Here is a 24594-nt window from a genome sequence, read left to right as displayed (position 1 = left end):
CATCCTTAAAAATGGTGACTCTCTAAGTACACATATTTTATCTATCAAAATTCTTTCTAATAATTCCTCGTCACCAAGTTTACATCAAATAGCCTCTAATTTCCCAGTCTATCCCTCCCCCTTTTTTGATAATAGGACAATGTTAGCAGTTCTCCAGTACTCTGATACCTCACCTGTGACCTGTGGAAAAACTGCCAGGGCCCTTGACATTTCTGTCCTTGCCTCTCTCTACAACCTTTGTTTTTTTTCCACTTTTAAGGCTGCTAAACTCATTTGTACTCCTCTCTCAAACTAAACATTATGTTAATATTTCTAATATTTTGCAGTTCTCCATGTTGTTCTCACCTATGTTGTCATTTTTCACTGTGATGACTGACACAATGTACTTACTGAACATTGTACCCACATCTTTAGTGCCCACACACACACATCCTCTATTGTCCTTAATGATCCCTGCTCTTACTTACCTTTAGTTATTCTTTTGCTAAGACCAATGCTGTAAAATGAGTAGAATATGGTACTGACATCTGATACAATAAGTGACAAGTGTATTGAATCATTAGGTTAATGAGCAGATAAGAGCAGATCCATTTTCACTGGTTGAATGGGTTTCTTAAATTTCAGTACCCACACTGGCAGAGCTTTGTCAGTGGCAAACATAGTGGCTTGAGCTTCTAAGGTAAATGTTTTACTTTGTTCACGCTTCTACCACATTCCAAATCCTAGTGAAGGAGTCATTTGTTCATGGCAAGAATTAATGGTGGCCATGACATACCATTCTGCTGCTTGGAGTGTGAGACACCTGACCAGATCAGCCCATGAACTGGATACATTCTTACTTACTGTTTGGTTGTAAAATACTTGGCAAACCCAAAGTTAAATGAGAGTCAGTCCCTTTCTGGTGGGGCCTGTTGCAGCCCAGACTGGCACGCACCATGTTTTCTGCAAGCGCAGAAACTTCTGAACCTTAACACAGAAGATCTGCTGGAATTTTCTGATAATCACAGGAACAGTCCCAAACATACCTCCACACTGGAGTCAGGTAAGAAATATCCAATTCCTCTATTAATTTTGCTATATTTATTGGGCAAAGTCCAGGAGAAGAAATGTTCGCCCAAATACCTAACCTTCTTCTGCCTCTAGGGCAATATTCTGTCAAGAACAAATAGAATTACTGGAGTTATCTTTTGCTTTTAAGATTATTTATGATTTAACAGGATTGTAATATGCAGGTGCTTACTTTCTGGAATGCTGCCAGTTTGTTTGCATTGGACAAAGCACACATTGTGATTAATGTAGTAATGTTATTTCAAAGGCAGCTGTCTGACCTGGTGTGGTGCATCTCTAGAAATGAGCTTCTTGGAACTGAGCCCAGTGCTGCATGCCCAAACTGAGAGAGTGGATGGATGTTGGGGATCGGGCCTTATCAGCATGCTCAGCACCAGCTGCCAGTGCAGCTCCCACCTCTACAGGCAGCTAACTAGAGCAAAGGCATCTCAGTCAGGAAGTGTGCCTGATGGGCTGCAAACCTCGGATAACTTCAGAGCAGGATTGAGTGAAAGGGGTGGAGGCAGCCTATAGGAGTAGAGATAACTGCCTTCATATGAAATCAGGGGAACACCATTATTGGACAAGTTGAGTTTCGTTTAAACAAAAATGCTTACATTGTTTACCCACAGTTGATCACTGAAACTGGGCTGGTGCTGAAGTTTCCAATCTTTGATCTTATGATAAATGTCTTTATGGAATTTTCAGGAGATGTTGACCCCCAACTTTATATATTCAAAATTTTAATGCTACTCTTCCATCAGTTTCTTTCAGCAGACAATAGCAAGTTTATCACAAATAAAACTTACTCAAGCAAACATGTGAAGATTTTTGATAGAAGAAAGTTTAGATTGTATAAAGTTAGAAATAACTTGTGTTCTAACATCCCAGTGAGGTTCAAGTATGAGTAATGGGCAAATTATTGTTGAACACTCCACAGAACGCAGTGCAATTAAAACCACAGATTCCTCCACCACCCCTCCACCCCAAAAAAAACAGATCTCAGGATATTTTCTGAAGCCTAAATACACCTAGCTTACCCAAAACAAATTGCTGAAGATATCCAGCAGGTCTGGCAGCATCTATGGAGTGGAATCAGAGTTAATGTTTCAGATCCAGTGATCTTTCTTCAGAACAGGTCCTCAGCAGTAACTCTGGATGCCATGAAGTCTTGGGGCATTTGGTAAGACATAGCTAAGTTATACTCTTGCTGATATCACTTACTGTTACCCTTAACTAACAATTCAGTGCTCCTCCATATTGAACACTTCTCAGAAGGACCACTGAAGGCAGCAAAGTGCAGAGTTATTTTTGGGTGGGAGACTTCAAAGTCCATCAACAAGGGTGGTTAGACAGTATAACTACTGACCAACCTGGCTGAATCTTGAGAGACATATCTGTCAGATTGGATCTACAATTGATGGTTAGAGCACAAAAAGAGGAAAAGAGGAAAAACGTTAACTTGCCTGCATCCTTGTCAGTTTGGCATTTCTAAAGTAAGCTCTCTAGCAATATTGGTAGGAGTGACCACTGCATATTCTATTGTACAAAATCCTAAAATTAGTATTAATTTCAGATGAGTAGTGATTGCGTACAGTTTTGATAGCTGTATCACTGCAAAATCTAGGCCGTGCTGCAATAGATGCTTGATGAATGACATGAAAATCTGATGTTACACACAAACAAAGTTTGATAATACCTCAGAAACAGGTATGGGGTCACAGTTTTGACTGATCCTACCTAGAGCCATTGCTGTAGGCAATTAACAAACTGGACTATTTGGATTTGTAAGGGTTAATGTCAGGGACCGTGGAAGTAGCACTTCCTGAAATGATGATATAAGAGAGCATGATGACAAAGAGATAAGAGGGAAAATTATTATAGCTTAAGCAGAGCAAAACCGCTACGTACAGCTATTTATAGTTCCTTAATACATAATAAACTAGTTGTTGTTTTAGCATATTCATGACTTTGTAATATGTTCAAAGCTGGACTAACCAAAGTATGAAAGAACCATTGTGTTGCCTAATTGTTAAAATGAACACGAAATGTGGGCAACGCTAAGTAGCTGCACACCTGAGCAGAGTTGTGAGCCACTAACAGCAAGTTGAACTAGCTTGACTACTTGCGGCTAATTTGTACTTAGCTGAGTTGGCTGGATGGCTGGCTTGCAAGAGTGATGCTCATGGTGTGGGTTTAATACCTGCACCAGCTAAGGTTACCAATGAAGGACTCCCTTTCTCAAGCTTTCCCTTCAACTGAGGTGTAGTGACCCTAGGGGGTATTGGAGGTAACCTGTAATGGGTGAGCAGCCCAATAGTCTGGTAAGACTATCCCAACTTTACTTTTACTTCTCATACAGGGAAGGATGGGGGAAGAGCAAATTCTAGAAGGCATTTAATTGAGTTTAACAAGATTTATCAGAAGTAACACCAATTAATGGCAGCACATGGCAGAGAGTTGGCTCTAAGACTTTGAGGAGGTTTTTTGTGTTTGAAGTGGACTGGAAGAGAGATAACATCAGTCTACATGGGGCCAGGATATTCTGTAGACAATTTTGATGATGACACTGGAACATGTAATGGTGACAGTCAATACCAGAAGTCCAGCCTCAGGATCTGGATACAAAGCTGCAATTAGTTCAATGACACACAGGAGTAATTACACTTTCAAATGCTATGTCCATCCACTACATCACTAACTTCTCACACTCTGCAATGGATCACATCCTCAACAACTACCTGTTGATAATCTATATTAACTGGGCCTCATAAAATTCTATTGATAACATCATCTTACGCTCACACACTTAACATACTACAAGGACAAAAATAGAAATTGCTGGAAAAGGTCAGCAGTCTGGTAGCACATGTGATGAGAATCAGAGTTAACATTTTAGGTCAAGTGACACTTCCACATCATGATCAGTTTGGCTAGAGGTGGTTATTTGGTCTGGCAGGGTCAGATTGTGAGAGGCAAAGGGTGGGGATGTCAGTTTGGATTGGAGATGGGCTATCCATCTGATGGCATTGAGTTAATTCAGGTCTGGTAGGCTTAGGATAGGTTAGTAGTCGTCAGGTCCAACAGGTAGCCGTGGCCTTAGATCAGGGGTGTGTCGTTGAAGTGGGGAGAGGGAGCATCCATTGTGACTTGGCCTTCAGATTAATAATTACCTAGGCATTAGAGTAGGTTTTTAATCCTCTAACTATTCTTGAGTAACTATTAAGCTTCTGTCTGTCAGAAACCTTTTGAATTCTGTGACCTTAAGGGGCTGATTTTGCAGAGGGTTCCACGTGCAGGGGGATTGCCCATCTCAGAATTCAATTTCCCATACAATTCACACACCATCAGCTGCATCAAAAATTCTGGATAATCCTTACATGGAACTCAATTGTACACTGCTCCAACAATGCACTGGCCACCAGAACGGGCTATGATTTGTTGCATGTTAGCAGTTAGTTAAAGGAATCATTAATATGATCGAAATCGTTAGAGAATTTGAAGAGGACCAAATCCTTTCAGATCCTAAATTGTTCTGCCCACAATTCCAAAAAACCCCAACATTGTCATAAAAACAGAAATTGCTAGAGAACTGAGCAGGTTTGTGGTTACTACGCAAGTCGCTTATTAATAAATTTAACAGATGGTAAAAGGTTTCCATTCTTTTTGTGTCGTGGTGATTGTTCATCCATTATTTTGAAAGGGGCAGGAATGATTAGAGCAGCGTAAAGCTTAGATTGATAATCCTTTCGCTTTTTCCAGACATTTGACCATTTTTGACTTATGCCTCCATTTCATTAAAATTTGCAAATGCACGAACTTTAACCTTTAGGTTAATGTAAATGAGTAATTTAATCAACAGGCAAAGGACAGTTTACTATCAAACTTGATGTTAATTTTAGACTTCTCCAGATATATTGTATTCATGGTCCTTGCACATTACCTCTTTCATTTGCAATGCAATGCTTGCCAAGAACTGAAACAAGATCTTGTGCATGAATTAATTTAAGAAATAGCATGCTGCGTTAGCATTGTAAATATGCTAGAAACAATAATCTTTTCAACTGAAAATAAATAACAGCTCAATAGACCATATAGCTCACTCTATAGTTATCAATCAAGTTTATTAAAAAGAAACTTGAACAGACGAGCAAATATAACAAACTTTACTGTATTGAATACTTCATTGATGTCACAACTCAAATAATGGATAACATTTCCTAAAAGTTATTTGAATTAGAAGAAATGCTTCTAATTTACATTAAATCCACAAAAATTGGTGTCAGAGCACCGAGTTTTTCGATGTTGTGACTGCTTTTGCCTTGAAAATTGCATATTCAGAATTTATTGGTGCTAACTACACCGAACTCCATTTTGGTCAGGGCATCAGTATGTGCACAGACAACACTGGAGCTATAAAGGTTAGGCAGATTGTGATATCGGTTATTATGCAATGCTGATCTGGCCATTATCATCCTCAACATTCAAGCTATAAGATCCTCTCTTCACCTTGCATATCTGAGCATAAGTTCAGCAACAGCAAGGATATTTGTTGCACAACATAAAGGTACTATAATCTATTTTAAAGGTGGTTGCAGATTGCTTTGTACTAGCTGCTGATGAGTTAGTAGAAATGTTGAGTAGTTTGTACTCCTATGTAATGCGTCTGATGTCTACACTGAGTGGTGTGACACAAGATAAAGTCCTATCTCTCATTTCGAGGATTCTGTTTAAGATACTTGGTCCCATACAATTGTTATGCACTTGTAGTTTCTACCTCATTGGTCTGTGCATGGCACAGAGAAGGATCAGAAGCAATGCAGAGAAGAACAAGCTGAAAGAGTTGAGGTAGAAAGCCACAGCTTCACTCGGTGCTGAAGGAGCAATACCTGAGTATCAGCGACACCTCTGCCTCCCTAAGGGGATGGCACGATGGCACAATGGCTTCGTAGTTAGCACTACTGCCTCATAGTGAGTTCAAATCCACCCTCGGGTGACTGTTTTAATGGAGTTTGCACGCACTCCCGTGTCTGTGTGGGTTTCCTCTCTCAGTCCAAAGGGTTCAGAAAAGTTTTACAAAGATGTTACAAGGGTTGGAGGGTTTGAGTTATATGAAGAGACAAAATATCTGGGGCTGTTTTTGCTGGAGCATTGGAGGCTGAAGGATGACCTTATAGAGATTTATAAAATCACAAGGTGCATGGACAGGGTAAATAGACAAAGTCTTTTCCCTGGGGTGATGAGTTCAGAACTTGAGTTCATAAATTGAGGGTGAGAGGGGAAAAATTTAAAAGGGACCTATGGGGCAACTTTTTCACGCAGAAGGTGGTGCATGTATGGAATGAGCTCACAGAAGAAGTGGTGGAAGCTGGTACAGTTACAACATTTAAAAAGCATCTGGATGGGTATATGAATAGGAAGAGTTTAGAGTAATATGGGCTAAGTGCTGGCAAATAGGACCAGATTAATTTAGAATGTCTGGCTGGCATGGCTGAGTTGGACTGAAGGGTCTGTTTCTGTGCTGTATATATCTATGACACAATGTGCAGTTAGGTGGATTAGCCTTGCTGAACCACCTATAGGGTCCAGGGATGTATAGGGTGGGTGGGTTGGCTATGTTGGTTTCAGGGATAGGGAGTGGGTCTGGTGGGATACTTCTCAGAGGGTCGTGCAGATGCGTTGAGCCAAGTGACCTGCTTCTGCATGACAAGGTGTATCTGAATTTAGGTCAAACTCACCATCGGTGAGTCGAGAGATGTAGGGGGCTTTGGAAATGAGGATGCCAGCAATGACATGATCCTTAAATGTTTTTGTGTGTTTTCTTTATTCTTTATTCTTTAAAAAATAAAATAAATCTCAGCCTATATTGTGCAGAATAAAATTAGTTCATGCATGTGAACAATGCAGACTAAGTTTAGATAATGGTTTTCTGTCATCAGCTTGATCTTATTAAAGTAATAGATAGCATTGATTTAAAAAAAAAAGCAACTGCAGTCAAATACGAGGTTGCATAGCTTTCAGTCTCCATTTTGAGCCTATTATGTTTATGCAGTTGACAACTATGTCTGCCACTGGTTATCTTGGAATGTAGCACATGTATGTTTTAGTTCTATTTATTGTTTGTCATGATTTGCAAACTGCACCTAGAAGGAAGTAATGGGAAATAAAATAGTTGTAGAACCATAACAGGTGAGAGAGAGAATATTATAGACAATAGACAATAGGTGCAGGAGTAGGCCATTCTGCCTTTCGAGCCTGCACCACCATTCATTATGATCATGGCTGATCATCCTCAATCAGTATCCTGATAACCCTTGATTCCACTATCATTGAGAGCTCTATCCAACTCTTTCTTAAAATGAATCCAGAGATGGGCCTCCACTGCCTTCTGGGGCAGAGCATTCCACATTGAGGGTGGCACGGTGGCACAGTGGTTAGCACTGCTGCCTCACAGCGCCTGTAGACCCGGGTTCAATTCCCGACTCAGGCGACTGACTGTGTGGAGTTTGCACGTTCTCCCCGTGTCTGCGTGGGTTTCCTCCGGGTGCTCCGGTTTCCTCCCACAGTCCAAAGATGTGCGGGTCAGGTGAATTGGCCAAGCTAAATTGCCCGTAGTGTTAGGTAAGGGGTAAATGTAGGGGTATGGGTGGGTTGCGCTTCGGCGGGTCGGTGTGGACTTGTTGGGCCGAAGGGCCTGTTTCCACACTGTAAGTCTAATCTAATCTCTGGGTGAAGAAGATTCTCCTCATCTCTGTCCTAAATGGCCTACCCCTTATTTTTAAGCTGTGTCCTCTGGTGCGGGACTCGCCCATCAGCAGAAACATGTTTCCTGCCTCCGGAGTGTCCAATCCTTTAGTAATCTTATACGTCTCAATCAGATCCCCTCTGTCTTCTAAACTCAAGGGTATACTAGCCCAGTTGCTCCAATGTTTCAACAAAAGATAGTCCCGCCATTCCAGGAATTGACCTCGTGAACCTACGCTGCACTCCCTCAATAGCCAGAATGTCTTTCCTCAAACTTGGAGACCAGAACTGCACACAATATTCCAGGTGTGGTTTCACCAGGGCCCTGTACAGCTGTAGAAGAACCTATTTGCTTCTATACTCAATCCCTCTTGTTATGAAGGCCAGCATGCTATTAGCTTTCTTCACTACCTGCTGTACCTGTATGCTTGCCTTCAATGACTGGTGTACAAGAACACCCAGATCTCTTTGTACTGCCCCTTTACCTAACTTGACTCCATTTAGGTAGTAATCTGCCTTCCTGTTCTTGTTACCAAAGTGGATAACCATACATTTATCCACATTAAACGGCATCTGCCATGCATCTGTCACTCACTTAACCTATGTAGGTCACCCTGTAATCTCCTAACATCCTCCTCACATTTCACCCTGCCACCCAGCTTTGTATCATCAGCATATTTACTAATGTTACTATTAATACCATCTTCTATATCATTAATATATATTGTAAAAAGCTGCGGTCCCAGCACTGATTCCTGCAGTACCCCACTGGTCACCGCCTGCCATTCTGAAAGGGAGACATTTATCACTACTCTTTGTTTCCTGTCAGCCAACCAATTTTCAATCCAAGTCAGTACTTTACCCCCAATACCATGCGTTCTAATAATGCATCTCGCATTTATGTGGGACTTTATCAAAGGCCTTCTGAAAGTCCAGGTACACTACATCCACCGGATCTCCCTTGTCCATCTTCAGAGTTACATGCTCAAAAAATTCCAGAAGATTAGTCAAGCATGATTTCCCCTTCATAACTCCATGCTGACTCTGACCTATCCTGTTACTGCTATCCAGATGTGTTGTAATTTCATCCTTTATAATTGACTCCAGCATCTTTCCCGCCACTGAGGTCAGACTAACTGGTCTATAATTTCCTGCTTTCTCTTTCATTCCTTTCTTAAAATGTGGTATAACATTAGCCATCCTCCAATCCACAGGAACTGATCCTGAATCTATTGAACTCTGGAAAATAATCACCAACGCATCCATGATTTCTCGAGCCATCTCCTTCAGTACCCTGGGATGTAGACCATCAGGCCCCGGGGACTTATCAGCCTTCAGATCTCTCCAATACCAATTTCTGGCAAATATAAATTCCTTTCAGTTTGGGTCCTTCAGCCACTGTTAACTCTGGGAGATTGCTTGTGTCTTCCCCAGTGAACACAGATCTGAAGTACCAATTCAGCTCTTATTTAGTCTACCACACTACTGTCAGTGCTAGCTCTTTAACTGCCCCCCTCTAATCATATTTCAACATGTTTTTGTGTAAAATCTTCTTACAATCTCCATTTTTAAAAGAACATTATAGACCCACATTTGAAAATTCATCCAAGATATACTGTTCCTCTGAGCATATAAAGATTCCTTTGACCTCTGTTTTTTTTTACGATTTTTTTTGTCCAAATCCATTTATCCTGATTTGTCAACACTTGGCAATATTCTTTCATGATCTAATGTCTCAAACTTACCTTTCATAATTAAGAGAGCATTTATCAAATTTCCTGTTCATTTTCTTCTCTCCAAAGCAGAACATTGTAACCTCAAGTGATTTTTTGCAGCTATAATCTTCATTGCTGGTTTCATTTTAGCACACTTTTGCTGTGTATCAGATGTATTTTCTATAATATGATTTCCTGAAGTACTCGCAATGCTTCAACAGCCACTAAAACAAAGCATTGTGTGAATTCAGCTCAATCAGAGCTGATCTGCATGACTTTATCCAATCTGTCTTACATGTGAAGCCTGCTTGTTAACTGCGAAAAATATGCTTTCCATGATCCAGCCCAAGCTTTGGGTCGCCAAGCGCAGTCATAGAATCATAAAGTCACAGAGATGTACAGCATGGAAACAGACCCGTCGGTCCAACCTGTCCATGCCAACCAGATATCCCAACCTAATCTAGTCCCACCTGCCAGCACCTGGCCCATATCCCTCCAAATCCTTCCTATTCATATACCTTTCCAAATGCCTCTTAAATGTTGCAATTGTACCAGCCCTCACCACATCCTCTGGCAGCTCATTCCACACCCGTACCACTCTCTGTGTGATAAGGTTGCCCCATAGATCTCTTTTATATCTTTCCCCTGTTACCCTAAACATATGCCCTCTCGTTCTGGGCTACCCCACCTCAGGGAAAAGACTTTGCCTATTTACCCTATCTATGCCCCTCATAATTTTGTAAACCTCTATAAGGTCACCCCTCAGCCTTCGACGCTCCAGGGAAAACAGTCCCAGTCTGTTCAGCTTCTCCCTATAGCTCAAATCCTCCAACCCTGGCAATATCCTTGTAAATCTTTTCTGAACCCCTTCAAGTTTCACAACATCTTTCCGATAGGCAGGAGACCAGAAATGCACGCAATATTCCAACAGCGACCTAACCAATGTCCTGTACAGCCGCAAATTGGCCTCCCAACTCCTGCGTTCAATACTCTGACCGATAAAGGAAAGCATACCAAATGCCTTCTTCACTATCCTATCTACCTGCAACTCCACTTTCAAGGAGCTATGAACCTGCACTCCAAGGTCTCTTTGTTCAGCAACACTCCCTAGGACCTTGCTATTAAGTGTATAAGTCCTGCTAAGATTTGCTTTCCCAAAATGCAGCATCTCGCATTTGTTTGAAATAAACTCCATCTGCCACTTCTCAGCACATTGGCCCATTTGGTCAAGATCCTGTTTTAATCTGAGGTATCCCTCTTCGCTGTCCAGTACACCTCCAATTTTGGTGTCATCTGCAAACATACTAACTGTACCTCTTATGCTCACATCCAAATCATTTATGTAAATGACAAAAAATGAGAGGGCCCAGCAACAATCCTTGTGGCACTCCACTGGTCACAGGCCTCCAGTCTGGAAAAAAAACCCTCCACTACCACAGTCTGTCTTCTACCTTTGAGCCAGTTCTATATCCAAATGGCTAGTTCTCCCTGTATTCTGCTAATCAGTCTTCCATGAAGAACCTTGTCAAGCGCCTTACTGAAGTCCATATAGATCATATCTACCACTTTCCCCTCATCAATCCTCTTTGTTAATTCTTCAAAAAACTCAGTCAGGTTTGTGAGACATGATTTCCCATGCACAGAGCCATGTTAACTATCCCTAATCAGTCCTTGCATTTCCAAATACATGTACATTCTGTCCCTCAAGATTCCTTCCAACAACTTGCCTACCACCGATGTCAGGCTCACTGGTCTATAGTTCCCTGGCTTGTCCTTACCACCCTTCTTAAACAGTAGCACCATGTTAGCCAACCTCCAGTTTTCCAGCACCTCACCTGTGATGATTGATGATGCAAATATCTCAGCAAGAGGCCCAGCAATTACTTCTCTAGCTTCTCACAGAGTCCTCTGGTACACCTGATCAGGTCCTAGGGATTTATCCACCTTTATCCATTTCAAGACATCCAGCACTTCCTCCTCTGTAATGTGGACATTTTGCAAGGTGTCACCATCTATTTCCTTACAGTCTATATCATCCATTTCCTTTTCCACAGTAAATACTGATGCAATATACTCATTTAGTATCTCCCCCATTTTCTGTGGCTCCACACAAAGGCTGCCTTGCTGATCTTTGAGGGATCCTATTCTCTCCCTTTTGTCCTTAATGTATTTGTAAAAACTCTTCAGATTCTCCTTAATTCTATTTGCCAAAGTTATCTCATGTCCGCTGACTCCAACAGACCTAAACAAGAAGACACAACACGTCTAGAAACTCTAGCCACTCTGCCATACATTAAAGACATATCAGAGATGATGACCATACTCCGGCCCCTAGACATCATGGTAGTCCACAAACCTACCACCACACTGAAACAGCTCCTGATGAATTTAAAGAACCCCATACCCAGAGCTAGCAGAATGAACATCATATACAAAAAACCCTGTAAGGACTGCAATAAACATTACATTACATAGACAAGCAGGAGACTAGCCACCAGAATACATGAGCACCAACTAGCTACCAAAAATCACTTATATTGATGCACACAGATGAAGAGAGACACCGGTTCGACTGAGACAATACATCCATCCTGGATCATGCTAAACAATTCCTAGAGGAATTCCTAGAGGTCTGGCATTCAACCCAGAACTCCATTAACAAACATATCGATTTGGACCCCATTTACCAATCTCTCGGAAAGAGAACCGGAAGTAATATAATCCACCACAACATACCAAAACAAATAAATAGTAAATGGGACCAAACACCAGCACTTCATTGGAGGCTCAGTCATGATGTTAACTATAATGGTGACAAAACATCTGAGAACAAACCTACCAGCTCAGCCAGCAAACTTACAAGCTGAGCTACACGTCTTCTCCAAAATTGCAAATATTTTAGTCTCCCCAGTACAAACTAAGCCCTCCCTCCTCCTTTCATACTTTGTCCAGCCATCACTAATGTATCCAACTCTGTCACAGGGCTTCGTTTTTATTCCAGTGTTTAACTTGACATTTTACTTCCACTCCAGAGCTCCCATTGTTGAGTTATGCTTTCTTTTTAAGTATTGTAGGGGCCACTGGGCAACGGCTGAACTTTCTATGCTGCTTGCATTTGGTAATTCTGCTAGACTACGATGAGCAAAGCTTATTTCAATGCTAGCTTTATATTTCTCTGAAATGGTTCAGACTTATAGTAATGTGTTTAACTAAGCTGATGAGATAAAATAATCAGGTCACAAAAGCAAAAAAAACTTAGACAACAGAGGGCTGAAAAGAGAAAGACGTAACACAACGTAAGTGGAATTGAATAGAAATGAGAAGAAAGTTCAGCAATTAAAATTGATTATATTAAAAGAAAGGTAAAATGTACAGTAAAATAAGAAAGTAAGGAACATGATACCAAGAATATAAAAAAAATCATCATAGTTGTAATCAAAACTGGTAAAAAAAAAACAGTCAAATAAATAGTTGCCTGACTGTAATGATCAATGTTTAAACTGTCAAATCAATGACAATGCAAAGAATGCTGAGCCATATTAAAATGGCATCAATCCAGTCTTGGGGACTTTTATTTGTATGTATAAATGTGATTTAATAAACTTGTGTACATGTTACTGGTGTTCCAGTATAACAACAACTGATATATACAATGCAGCAGGTGTTAGCTCATAATTTTTAGTTCCATCGTATTTTAATTGCACTGTTGCTGCATTTGTTTTAATCATGGTGAAATTTAGTTTAACGTATTTGCATTCTCACAAGAAATATTAGGTCAAAAACAATTAATGATAGGAACTGTAGATTACAACATAGGTAGAGTATTTTCTTACAAGGCAGTATTGTGTTGCAATGAAAATTGAAATTTTGTTGGGTTACATTATAATTTGGAAAATCTAACTTAGGAAGATTATAATTTGGAAGAAAATACTCCTGCAAGTGTTTGCTTCTTTATCATCCTGTCAGAATTGTTCCACACTAGTGCAGGTGCAGCTATTCTGAAGGCAAAAACTTTAGCTGTTTTATACACTGTATTGGGATGAGTTAACATTTAATCAGTTTTTGATTGTATTGGTTGTGGAAGGAATATTTGACCAAAATGCCAGGAGAATTCACTGCCCTTTTATAAATAACACCAAAGGGTCTTTTACGTGTACCTGCACCATGAGAATAAACAGCAAGGTCTCAGTTTAATATATTACTGGCACTTCCAACCATGCAGTAACACATCAATACAGTATTGAAGTGTCAACCTAAATTACATGCTTCCATCTCAGAGTAATGTTTAAGCCTAGAATCCTCTAACTCAGAGACTCAAGTACTAATGAATGAGCTGGGCTGTTTTTGTCAGGTGCAATTCAATAAATTACACTTGCTATAACTTAAGTACAGTTAGTTCAGCAACCTATTTCTCAAATATTTTTATAATCATTACAGAAATGACAAACTTCATGAAATTATTTCTTTTTGAATTTATGAATGTGTGTGTGTGTGGTTCTAAAGATATATTTGTCAAATATTATTACACACAAAAATTAGAGCAATTTTGGTGCATTACTTCTGAACAACTTGTTGACCATTCATTCTGTTACGTTGTCCTAAATACTTACTTTCTTGCAATGTCACCCTTTTTACCAGAAGATTAGGAATAATTGTAACAAGCAACATAATAAAGCAAATCTATGCACTGCAATTGAATATACTGATTCCAGAAGACTATGTAACAAATGTGTCACCATCAGCAGCCTGTATGATCTTCTTAAAATTGTACTACACTGCACTTTATTACCCCTTGGGGGTTTCAGAAAGCTACAAAGAGTGCATGTTGAAATGAAGCCTTCTAAACATTGGAAAGGGGAGAGGGGAGTTTCAAAGAGCCAATTGTTGAATGACATTTTGAAAAGACATGAAGATAGATCAAAGCTGCAGAAATCCTGAGAGAAAAGTTAAGATGATTAGAAGGGAAGTAGTGAGAACCTTAGTGAAATTTTGTTGCTGCAACCATACGAAATATTCCTGGTAATCGTGCCTTTCTCAGTTTTTAGTGAACAGTTTTAAGAAAAGAAGTTTTGCATTCCATAATTGGATTAAAAAGGTTTGCATTTTTGGTATGGTCATTTGGTTTGTCATATGCTGGAGAAGTGTTGAAGGACCTTTGTTACAAGTGCACTTTAATCCTTATTGTTTTGTTTCCTTTATTACAATTTTTTTTGAAACTTCATTTTTTGGATATGCACAGTATCATTGAAGAATAGTAGACTCATATGATGATTACAGTAGAAGGCTGATGGCATATTGAATCTCCATCAGCCAACTGGAGGAGCAATTCAGCTCATCCCACTCCACTGCCATTTGTTATCTTTAGATCATTTTCTGATCCTTTTACGAAAGTCTCAGTTGAATCTGTTGTCATCACTGGAAGGATTATTGGTATTAATGTTTTGAGCTGCTAAGCATGTGAGGAGCAAAATCAATTGTTAAATCACATAAGACTGAGACCTGATGGAAGAAAGCACCGAATCTACCATGCTTCTGTATATAGTTTAATAAGAAATGTGACTAATTTGCATTAGAATTGTGTCCAGTCTGTCCCAAGCTCCTTGAAGCTGTGACCAATATCTATACATGGTGACAAGTGGTGACCAGACCAAGAAAAACAATGTAAATGGCAAGAAAAAACATCTCATGGAGAAGCTCAGCAGCAGAGACCAGGGTGAAGGACTTTGAGGCCTGACCCGCTATCAGACCACAGTAACCAAAACTACAACTAGAATAGTCAGCACCATGGAATACATGAACCTCAGTATCATGAGTAACCATTTCCACTCATGAATCTTATGTAGAGGACATTAGACATGTCAAGCAATAGCAGAAAGGAAATATGCTTATAATATTACTGCAGCAACCTGAGAAGTGTTGAAAAGGCACCACCTGCAATTTTACAATGCCCTTACTGTGACAGGAGGAATGTTCCACTGAACTCACAAATTTACATGGATGTTGCTAGGTTGATCATTTGAAAGAAAGTGCCACTCAAAAAAGCCTATGTTTGCTAAACAGAAAGGAAGGAAAACCATAAAGGGAAGATTTATGCATGAAGCGTGGGCATCAAACAGCTAGTAAAATACTTTCCTTTGGGAAATCACAAAGAATGAGAACCAATGGTGAAGTGATCCCATTGAAGTTAAAGTATGTCATACAGACTTTAAATTAGTCACAGGAGCTGGAGTCACGGTTTTGTGTGATGCACTTAAATGGTTACAACACAATAGCTTGCAGCCTTTATCCATCAAACTTCAATCTCAAATCAAACTCAAAGTCAAGAAATATGTACTACTAAGATACAAAGGCACAGAAATCTCAGAAATGCTATCTGTTATCCAAAGCCAGCAATGTTCACTGCTAAGCAGAAAGGTCTGTATTGATATGAATATCATTTTTAAAGTGGAAGAAGTTAACCAGGACCAAGTAAATGAATTTAGAAAACTCTTTAGAAGTCTGGGAAAACTGAAACCCGCATCACATCAAAAGTAGATTCCATCCCCATTTGTTTGTTTAAACGTAGGAAAATCCCACTCTGACTTCAAAAGGTGTGATATTGAGAAAATGATTCAACAGGGAGTACTTTGCCAATTACAGAACTGACCAGGTGGTTCTCTGCTGTGATGCCACTTCCCAAACTGAATATACTCAGTAGAATTTCTGGCAACTTCACACGTTTGAACAAGACAGTACAATGAAAAATATACTCAATAGCATCTATGGATGAGAACCTAGCTAAACTCAAAACTAACAAACCTTTCACCAAGCTGGATGCAAACAAAAGAAGAGCACGACAAAAAGAGTACATGAAGTCTGGCAGGAAAATACAAGATGCTGGCGAAAGCTTATTGTGGTTTCTGAAAATTTATACTTTTATTTTCGGTCATATTCAACGTCTAATTTTTCCTACCGCTACATGGACCTCTGAGATCCATGACTGCAGTATGCATTGGAACGTCAATCAGCGAGCGCAGAGCTTCCCAGAGGCTGTGAAGGTTAGAGGGAATATTGTCACTTTGTCTAGATGATAGGCAGAACACAAAAGCTTTAAGAGAATTTTCACCATGAACAGGCCAACAGAAGGAAGAACATTATCGTGCATGCTGAGTCAACACATTAAACCAAAGACCCAGAGATCGAGCGTTGCCTATCGTAGAAAGAGGAGAGAGGGTGGGGTCTTGGTACCAGCAAGAAGTGGGTGCTGTGATAAAATGGGCGCAGCTTCCAAGGTCATATTTTGTCCCTCCAGGAAATTGCAGTGATCTTGAAGAAACACGAGTACCCTAATTTTTGTGAAAAAGAAGTCATTAGTCAGATGCACTAGATACCTTGATCCACAGGAAGAAACCAACACTGCTCAACCTATGATAAGAGATGAGGAATTAAGACTCTCCAAAAATGAGTTTGCAATGAACAGATCCTCAAAAACCTGAAAAGAAACTGTGCACATTAAAGGAGAAATCACTCCAAGTGTTATTATAGCAAAACTAGAGGCTTTTAGGGTTGTAGGAGGGCATGGAAATAATATGATTAGCATGCGGAAATGTAAAGTAAAGGATTAACTCTAACATTACCTACTGATCATGTTATATAAAACTATATCATAATGCTGTCAGATCATATGAGACTGAGACCTGACAGAAAAGGGTAACAGCAAAGTTCTGCTCTACCATGCTTCTGTATTGTTGATATATTTTTTGGGGAGGGTAGTGCAGGGACAGGGATCACCGAGCTGGAAGTTTTTGCTGCAAACGTTTCGTTCCCTGGCTATGGAACATCATCAGTGCTATTGGAGCCTCCTGTGAAGCGCTGCTTTGATGTTTCTTCCGGTATTTATAGTGGTTTGTTCTTGCCGCTTCCGGGTGTCAGTTTCAGCTGTAGTAGTTTGTATGTGGGGTCCAGGTCCATGTGTCTGTTAATGGAGTTTGTGGATGAATGCCATGCCTCTAGGAATTCCCTGGCTGTTCTCTGTCTGGCTTGTCCTATGACAGCTGAAACTACTACAGCTGAAACTGACACCCGGAAGCGACAAGAACAAACCACTATAAATACCGGAAGAAACATCAAAGCAGCGCTTCACAGGAGGCTCCAATAGCACTGATGATGTTCCCTAGCCAGGGAACGAAACGTTTGCAGCAAAATCTTCCAGCTCGGCGAACAGAACCACAACAACGGACACCCGAGCTACAAATCTTCAACCAGACTTTAAACAGGGATCACATTTACCAAATATAGGCAGACAACACCTTGTGCTATTTTCTAATAGTTTAGTCATATTGGTTAAGAACTAGCAGTTTAGATATGATACACCAGTTCGTCAGACAAAACTTTTATACAACTGTGACAGATGAGAATGCTGGGATGGTGGTGTTGGAGTGATGGATTAGTCATGCAGTCTTCGGTAGTAACTGCCTTTGTTCTTCCCTTGGCCTGATATCAGGAATCTCCCAGAAAATGGTGGCTCATTCTTCTGGATCCTCTCTTTCCCTCTCTCCCACCTACCCTTATTTTTGGGCTAGTAATCTTTGTTGTGACAATGATCTGTCTAAACTGTCTTGACCAATAAGCACAGGCAGCTACGCATGATGCCAGAGTGCCTGTTGTCCCCTTGCCCACCTTCGTTTGAAGATTAGTTTTCATTCCTGCCAAGCCAAACAAAAATGTTTCCAACACACTGTATTCAGAATAGGATCGTGTGGAGCTCAATAAATCTTCTGCCTAATTTTGTAGAAGGCTAAGTACACTGTAATAGTACTAGATGAGGTCTCATGCTTCACAGGAAATAATTAATATGGAATATTAAGATAACGCAGTTTTAAAGGGATCCTTATTTCCAACATTATATTACTAGTTTGTACCGATAAAAAAGAAATGAATTGTGAATGCTGGAAGTCAGAAATAAAAGCCGAAATTGCTGAAAGCTCTCAGTAGGTCTGGCACATCTATGGAGAGAAAACAGAGTAAATGTTTCAAGTCCAGTGACTTTTCTCAGAACTTGTTCATTCTGTGCTTTCTGTACACAGATACTGCCAGGTCTACTGAGATTTTCCAGCAATTTCTGTTTTAGTTAGTACCAGTATTGTGTTCAGACCTGATCTGTCCCAAACTCCTTTCCCTCAGGTCTTGATGACTATGGAATGCATGCCATTACACTGTGCCACAGGTACAACATAAGTCCATAATTCCTTCTAATACTCTTAAAGCAGACAATGAGAACAGGAGAGTATCTTTGTAAGCCAGATTTATGTTGTAGCTTTAATGCAACAGCTTTCAAAGGACTGCATGTTCTTGCCATGAACAAGTGTAATTCTCATTGCAAGGGAGTATCTCACACCATCTCAAATGTTACTTTCCTGACCCTAAGCTCTTTTATTAAAAAAAGAGTTTTCTTATGTCACCATTAGTTATTTTAAAGTTGATCTTTAGTTCTTAATTCTTTTACTAAAGGAAACAGTTTTTATCTGCTCTGTTCAGACCCAATTATGATTTTAAATATCTTAATCAAAACTATTTTTAACCTTTTCTCTATGAACAACCCCGGCTTCTTCAATTCTCTCATCTAATAAACTCTCCAACCAATTTAAGAACAATTTATTTCCCACTATTATTAGACCTGTGAATGGGTCTCTCATAACTCAGAGTTGATCTTCCTCCGCACCTTCTCTGCAGCTATAACACTATATTTCGCATTCTGTTCTTTTACCCTGATGTATTTAAGTAATGTTTGATTTGTCATTATCATGGTATCTTGGTACAATTTACAATAGTAAATCAAATCATATCTCTCAATATTTTTCTGCATCCTTTTTCTGTTTCCTTTCTAAAGATAGCCTGTCTATGTCCTCTTGAACTTCACAACAATATCTTCCTCACAATTCCAAATGTTTACAAGTTTTGTGTCATTTGCACATTTTTAAATTATCTGCAGTTTTATTTTTCTTTCATTCATTTTGACCAAAAGCTGCCATGTTCCGTTTTGTTTTCAAAAATACCAAATCCTTGATCATATATTGATTATGGGGCCCAAAAAGGGTTGCATCTGTTTACACTTTTTTCTTCTGAAGTGAATTACAATATCAATTCAAAATTCAGTAATATTATTCTTGATACAGAATTTGATCACTGTGTGTGTTCATGACCTTTATCTAATATTGTCTGATCATTTGAGCAATGGACACTACAGAAATTGCAAGCTTTAACTCTGCAAGCATGTTTCTACATCAAGTTACAATACAGCATAGCAACTGAATATTACTGACTACTGTGGCAAATATAGTTTATCACAGAAAATTAGCTTTAAAATATGGCAATGCAAAGGTCATTTAGTCTAGTTTGTAGTTCTTGCAACTAAAATGGTGTGTATTTTTGTATAAAGAAAGATCTACTGAGCTTCAAGTCTATTTATGTGAACATTCTTGATGTACCTTTCTTAAATTTTATTGCTTTTCATTGAAATCCATGAGAAAATGCAATAATAGAAACCCTCAGTTAACTTTCTCTGCTCTATAAATATATTGTCAAAAAGGTTCATTAAACACAGCCATTTATTAACAGTTCAACCACACCAGTCAGTGTTAAATACAAAATGCTTGATTGATTTGGAATTCACGAAAAACTTTCTTCAAATTGTGAGATGTTTGTAGCACCTGAAAGGGTTAATTGACATCACCAGATAATTTACGTCCATCAGAATATAAAGGATTGTTGTGTGAGTGCTTGTGTTTCAGTAGGAGTGCCACCACTTTTGACCTAGGAGGCTTGACTTCCAGTTCTGCTTGCCCTAGAGGTTTATAATGCAATTGCTGAACACATTGATTAAAAATATCTATAAAGGATTGTTTCTGAGAGGAGTCTATCAGTGGTTTTGTTACCAGTATTCAATTTAATTTCTTCAAGATTTAAGTCCATGAAGCTAACAGCAGAAGTATTTACCCTTAAGTCTAGTTTGATGTCTTACAAGAGGCTATCCTGCAGTTTGGATGTAATACAACTAGCCATGAAGAATAGTGTAATAATCCTATGCTGATTATCAAGATCAAGTCAACCTTCTGGTAAAGAATTCATGTGGACATCCTTCTCCACCTGACATTGATAACTTAGACTCATACAAATAAAGTTAAAAATTGCACAACATCAGGTTATAGTCCAACAAGTTTATTTGTGAGCACCAGCTTTCGGAGCGCCGCTCGTTCATCAGGAGCATAACTACCTGATGAAGGAGCAGTGCTCCAAAAGCTAATGCTTTCAAATAAATCTATTGGACTATAACCTGGTGTTGTGATTTTTACCTTTGTCCACTCCAGTCCAACACTGGCACCTCCAAGTAATACAGATAAGAAGGGCTGGTAGTAGTGACTCTACCTAAGGCATCTCAAATAATTTGAGGCCATAATCATAACATGTACTCCCTTTTTTTATTCACTCGTGGGATGTGGGTATCGCAAGTTGGCCTTCATTTATTGCTTGTTCCTAGTTGCCCATGAGAAGGTGGTGGTGAGCTGCCTACTTGAACTGTTGCAGTTCATGTGCTGTAGGTAGACATACACAGTTCTCTTAGGGATGTAATTCCTGGATTTTTACCCAGTGACACTGAAGTAACAGTGATATATTTCCAAGTATAGAGGGTGAGTGGCTTGAGGGGAACTTGCAGGTGGTAATGTTCACATGTATCTGCTGCCCTTGTCATTCTAGATGGAAGTGGTTGTGGGTTTGGAAAGTGCTTTCTAAGGATCTTTAAATTTCTGCAGTGTATCTTGTAGATAACACACACTGTAGCTAGGCTGCTTTATCCTAAATGGTATTAAGCTTCTTGAACGTTGTTGAAGCTGCACCCATCCAGGAAAGTGAAGAGTGTTCCATCACATTCCTGACTTGTGTCTTATAGATTGTGGACAGGCTATGGGAAGTCGGGAGATGAGTTATTCGCTGCAGTATTCCTAGCCTCTGACCTACTCTTGTAGCCACTGTGTTTATGCAATGAGTCCATGTCAGTTTCAGATCAATGGTAATCTTCAGGATGTTGATTGTGGGGGATTCAATGATGGTAACACCATTGAATGTCAAGGGGTAGTGGTTGGAATATCTCTTGTTGTGGTAGGTCATTGCCTGGCATTTGTGTGGTGCTAATGTTATTTGCCACTTGTCAGCCCAAATATGGATATTGTACAGATCTTGTTACATTTGAACATGGACTGCTTCAGTATCTGAGGAACTGCAAATGGTGCTGAAAATTGTGTAATCATTGGTGAATATATCCCCATCTGATCTTATGAGGAACTCCTGCAGAGGGGTTGGTGACGATTCGCCATGGCACATTCACCGCCGCCGATTAGCCACTGCCGGTTTGCCACCAGCGTTTCTCCACTGGGGTCGTTTGACCTCTGGAGATTATTCGCCACCAGAAAAATATATAAGTACTGATTGTTTTTCCTTCCCGCCTGTTCTTTCATACTTTGCAGTCCCCATTATTTATAAACAACATAGTGCAAATTGATTTAAAAAAAAGGTGAAATAAATAGCATTTTATTGGTTTATACATAAAGATGAGTTACAAACACTTGCGGTGGTGAATCGTCCTCAGTAGCCGATGGGCGGTGGCTAAGCGTCTTCGGCGGTGAAAGGGCAGTGTCTAATCAGCGGCGGCGAATCAGCGGCAGCGAATGGTCCCATCCCGCCTGCAGAGATGTCCTGGAGCTGAGATGACTGACATTCAACAACAACAACCATCTTCCTATGTGCTCAGCATGACTCTAACCAGATGACAGTATGCCCCCTGATACCCACTGGTTCCATTTTGGCTAGGACTTCTTGATGCCACACTTGGTCAAATGTCAAGGGCTGTCACTCTGACCGCATTAGTGGAATTCAACTCTTTCGACAATGTTTGGACCAAGGCTGTAATGAGGTCAGGAGCTGAGTGGCCTTGGCATGTGCTGTTTGATGACATCATCAATTACACCTTCCATCACTTCATTAAATGTCAAGAGTAGACTGATTGGGGTGAATTTGTCCTTTTTTTATGTATGCACAACATCCCTGGGCTAGTTGCAAGTGTTATTGTTGAGAGTGTGGTGCTGGAAAAGCACCGCATGTCGGGTAGCATCCAAGGAGCAGGAAAGTCAACATTTTGGGCAAAAGCCCTAACTGTACAGGAACAGCTTGGCTAGGGGAGTGGAAGTTCTGAAACACAAGTCTTCAGCAGTATTGCTGGAATGTTGTCAGGGCCCATAGCCTTTGGAATATCCAGTGTCTCTAATTATTTTTTAATATGGATTGAACTGGATAAAGACCAGTATCTGTGATAATAGGGACCACTGGAGGATGCTGAGCTGGATCATCCACTCAGCACTTCTGGCTGAGGATTGCTGCGAATACTTCTGCCTTATCTTTTGCACTGATGAGCTGGATTCCCTCCATTACTGAGGCTGGGGATATTTGTGGAGCTTCCTCCTCTGGTGAGTTGTTTAATTGTGACCATCATTCACAATTGAATGTGGCAGGGATTCAGAGCTCAGATCTGATCTCTTGGTTTTGGGATCACTTAGCTCTGTCTATCACTTGCTGCTTAGGCTGTTTGGCAAAGACAAACCTTATGGGTCTGAGGCTTAAATAACTTGAAGTTCAATGCTTTGTACTTAGTAGATTATTGCCTGCAGTAAAGGCTAGCAAAGCCTCTACTTCACTTGAATAGATGCTAAGGCTACCCTATACATTAATCTGAAACAGTCAAGAGTGTGTTGCTGGAAAAGCACAGCAGGTCGGCAGCATCTGAGGAGCTGAAGAATTGACATTTCGGGCATAAGGCCTCCTGATGAAGGGTTTTTGCCCGAAATGTTGATTTTCCTGCTCCTCGGATGGTGCCTGACTTGCTGTGCTTTTCCAGCACCACACTCTTGACTCTAACCTCCAGCATCTGCAGTCCTTACTTACGTCTATAATCTGAAACAACTAGATTGACTCAATGAGAAAGTGAAGTTCCATCATAGTTAGCACATTGATTTCAACAGTAAAGTATTTTTTTTATTAATGTTGAAGTTTGCAACCTACTCAACCTAATGATGATGTTTAGGACTTCAGAAAAATTAAAAGCTAATGTTGCTTACCACTGCAACAGATGTTTCTGCTGCTTGTTTCTGCCAAGGCCTCTATCATCACTCATGTTGACAAATTGCCATCTTCCATTTGAAGTAAGTGATAATGTTAACTACCTGAAGCTAATGGGTTCCTTTTTGAATTTGAAGAATGGGATTGAATTTCAACTGAGAAAGTAACTCTGAACTGTCTCCTTGGCTTTTCTGGCATGAGCAGGAATAGCGTCAGTCTGTCTTTATTTTTCTCGGTCTCTTTCTCTCTACCTCTCCCTATATCTCATTCTCTTTCTTTTATATTTTTCTTTCTCACTTCTCGTCTATCGAAACTTCCCTATCCTACTGACCAAGAGAAACAAATTGAAAATGTAATTGGCACATGATACTGAAACCTGAAGAAAAAGAATGATGTAAAGTTGCCACTTACTCATCTCTTTGTTGAAGTGACAAGCATAGCTTTTTGCTTTAGTTTATATTTTTGGTGTCATTTTATTCCTAGAATTCAGGATTCAGGAGTAAAACTTTTCTTGTGGATGTGCTTGATGAAGCAGCACTGCAGATTGGAGAGTCTTGTTTTGAATCATCATGAGGGGTCAAGGGTAGACGTGTCTCAGGAGATGAAAAGAGCTGGATAGCATTTATAATACAAACTGGCGTAATGCCCTTGGCTCATGTCATGCTTTCTCAAGATTCTCTAAAATGGGATATGATCACTCAATTTCTGAATATGGAGGCTTTCAGTAGTTTCCACATGAATAATTTTGAAATTCAGTTGACAGAGTTTCTGAGTTTAGATTTTAACATTTACAGTTAGTAAGAAATTGAGGGAGTTCTCTACTGACCTCAATGAAAGCCACCCACAAGTGTATATGCAGTGTTGAATTCATCTTTCACTGAGAAGTGGGATCTCTGGTTTCTAGCAACATCAATGCAAATAATCAAACTGAATAATTTTCTCA

At 39.9% G+C, this 24594-nt stretch overlaps 1 protein-coding gene across 1 annotated transcript in view; it reads left to right on the top strand.

Annotated features, from left to right (window-relative positions):
- Positions 1–880: 880 nt before the first annotated feature.
- dab1a (DAB adaptor protein 1a) overlaps positions 881–24594 on the top strand; it is a 360206-nt gene continuing 336492 nt past the window's right edge. The window contains exon 1 of the mRNA XM_060829579.1: positions 881–1042. The gene's annotated coding sequence lies outside the window, so the exon portion shown is untranslated. The remainder of the gene's footprint in view (positions 1043–24594) is intronic.

The sequence above is a fragment of the Hemiscyllium ocellatum genome, chromosome 9, assembly GCF_020745735.1.
Source record: "Hemiscyllium ocellatum isolate sHemOce1 chromosome 9, sHemOce1.pat.X.cur, whole genome shotgun sequence".
Lineage (NCBI taxonomy): Eukaryota > Metazoa > Chordata > Chondrichthyes > Orectolobiformes > Hemiscylliidae > Hemiscyllium > Hemiscyllium ocellatum.
The sequence above is the reverse complement of the archived record's forward strand: the minus strand, read 5'-3'. Positions and strand labels throughout refer to the sequence as shown.